Raw genomic sequence first — 3,102 nt, forward strand, 5'->3', positions numbered from 1 at the left:
GCGATGGTCAGGTTAGGGGAAAACGGGTTGGGGATAGGACTAGCACCATTTCTTAAGTCCCTGTCACCTCTTCCTTGACTCTTCTGAGTGCCTTCTGTGGGGACTCCGGCTGTGCTGGGAGAAATACTTGAACTTGCCTCTTTTACCTGCTGCTTCTCCAAAAATCTGCCCGGGTTTGGTTTTCCCTGTTTTTCTCTCCCGCCCCCTTCTCCCCACCCTTCATATGAAAGGTGCCATGGAAGAGGCTACAGGGCCAAACGCTGAGCCACCTGCCCTTTTTCTGGTCTTCCTTTTTGGTTTTTACTTAACTGTTTCAAAGCCAAGACCTCACACACACAAAATGCACAAACAATGCAAAATCAACAGAAAAACTGTAAATGTGTGTACAGTTGGCATGATAGTGTACAAAAGGATTGTAGTTGATCTAATTTTAAAAACCTTTTGCCTTTAAGTTATTTTACCTGTTGTTCTTTTTTAGTTTTGTTTTTCGGGTTTTTTTTGTTTTTTGGTTTTTTTTTTTTGTTTTTTTGAAAGATGCGCATTCTAACCTGGAGGTCAACGTTATGTATTTATTTATTTATTTATTTGGTTCCCTTCAGCTCCAAGCTTCCACGGCTGCTGCCATAGTTTTCTTTTCCTCCTCTAACTTGGGGACCTTTTGGGGGAGGGCTACGACACTTGCTCTGTTCTTAGGGTGATGGGGCTCAGGCGGGACTGCTGCAGGCCCCTCTCGCCTGCTTACCCAAGTGGGTGGGTTCTGTGGGGAGGGGAGTTGCGACTTGTGTACATAGGGTAGATAGCTGGAAACCAGTTCTGGACAGTGTGCCTTCCGGATCCTCTCTGGGGCTGTGTTTTGAGCAGCACGTAGCCTGCTGGTTTTATCTGAGTGAAATACTGTACAGGGGAATAAAAGATAATCTTATTTTTTTTTTTTATACCTGGCGTTTTTTGAATAAAAACCTTTTATCTTAACTTGTGGCTTCTAAGTGTTATCTATGCAGACTTGCTAATGCGCTCTTATTAAACCACTTGGTAAGTGTCAAAATCTAACCTAGGAGGAAAAAGGGAATTTCAGCTTAAATCAGGTTCCTTCAACAGGACTTCTGGGAATAATCGCTTTTCTGAAACAATTCCCAGTCTCTGTTCCTAATGCAAATTCTAGTTTCTCTAATACAGCACGGGGGGCTATTTCCCAGTTGCACTAGTCACATTTCATGAAATAGCTGCTTGTGACGAGGGGCCCAGGAAATGGAGGACATTCCCATCATTGCAGAAGGTTCTAGTGAGCAGGGCTGAGTTGTCAAACAGCCCTACTGTCCCCCACTAGTAAAACAGCATGAACCCATACTACATATTACAGTTATTAGAAAAACTAATTACTCTTAGTTTACTGACTCAAGTTTCCTTCATATGCAGTGTGGGGTTTGGTCATGAATAATGGTGGATGAGGGGAAATGCACTTTTTGATAAGCAGACAGGACTTTCCCCTCCAACGTGCTTGACAACCGGTTTATAAACAAGTAGGGGCTCAGTGCACGAAATCGTGCGGGTAGGGTCCCTTGGCCTAGTCCCCTGCGATCAGGGCCATCTTCTGCCCATTCGCCAGCCCCAGGCTGAATGCCGCCTCTGCCGCCGGGCTGTCAGGCCATTGGGGTCACCAGCTCATCCCCGGCTGCTCTGGGGCTCAGGCCTGTGGGAAAGCGGGCACTGTCGACTTCACCTCCATGTGTGTGCACCGGGCTGGCCACGGATAGAACACGCTGCCCGCTCAGGGCCACTCACGCAGGTGCCACCGCCACCACTGCTGCTGCTGGGGCTTGAGGTGCTGACAGAAGTTGCGACCTACCCACCCCGGCATGAGCGCCGGTGCCCGCTTCCTGCAGGCCTGAGCCCCCAAGCAGCTGGGGATGAGCTGGTGATCCCAACAGCCTGACAGCCAGCCCAGTCCTCCCGCCACCCACCCCGATTCCCCCGTTCACCATTGCTGATCCATCGGAGCCTGCGGGCCGGGGGGCAAGGACCAAGAGGTGCTCAATGCACCTCATGGTGACCGGTCATTTGGTCGTCCTGGTCGTCACAGACATGGCTTTTTATATCTCTATATAAAAGGCTAAATTGACTCGCACACGCGCAATACATAAAAGCTCTCGCTGGCGCCAATCACACACGTGTGTTTCGATCTGTCATTGTTGATCGTGATTTTGGTTGACACTTCTATTATAGAGAAAGGGCGAATAGCGATATTAAATATTTCTTCTAATTAATTTCCTTTCAATGTGCACGAATTCGTGCACTGGGACACTAGTATATAGATAAGTGAGATGTTCAATTTTCTTCCATTATCCCTGGTTGAGATAATTAGTATTTGTAGTACGTTGTTTCTTTGCAGGAATCTTTAAGCCCCTTATTCATTTATATATACATTTTTTTTAATCCTTACCCAAGGATACGTTTACTAATTTTATACTGAGTGGGAGATAGAGAAACAGCACTTGGCTGCCCTCCCCCACCCCCATACATGCCCGGACCTGGGACAAATGTGAAACCCAGGTATGTGCCCTGACCGGGAATCAAACCCCGGGACCTTTTGCTGTACACCTTTTGGCTTACGGGATGTTGCTCCCACCAACCGAGCAACCCGACCAGGGCCCTTGTTCATTTCTTGAGTTTCCTTTAAACTGGATGGTAGATAGGACCGCCTGGTGGAGGCCTGCTGTGCTGAAAGCACACTCAATTTGCATAAGTATTAGTAAAGGTGGGCTTCTTGCTCATGAGCATCGGCAGCAGTTCTAACATTCTCCCCTGTGGGTCATCTTGTCCTCTCCCCTTGGTGCATACACACATCCTTTGGACACTGGCCAGGATGCTGTCTTATCAAGATGCTTGAGAGTCCAGGCTGTAATACCCATCACTTCTCATTGTCTACCCTTCAGCTTGGATTAGATCCCAAACCCTAGCTCTACCCCTGTGGCTGCAGGAGAGGAAGGGAGGATTTCTTGGTTCTGGGGGCTGATTTTCTAAGTTCCCCTTTTCCCTCCCTTCCCCCATCTCACAACCTCTTGGAACAAGAGGGTTGCATGCCTCATCCTTTCCAGTAAAGTT

This window comes from Myotis brandtii, unplaced genomic scaffold (genome assembly GCF_000412655.1).
Source record: "Myotis brandtii unplaced genomic scaffold, ASM41265v1 scaffold420, whole genome shotgun sequence".
Classification (NCBI taxonomy): domain Eukaryota; kingdom Metazoa; phylum Chordata; class Mammalia; order Chiroptera; family Vespertilionidae; genus Myotis; species Myotis brandtii.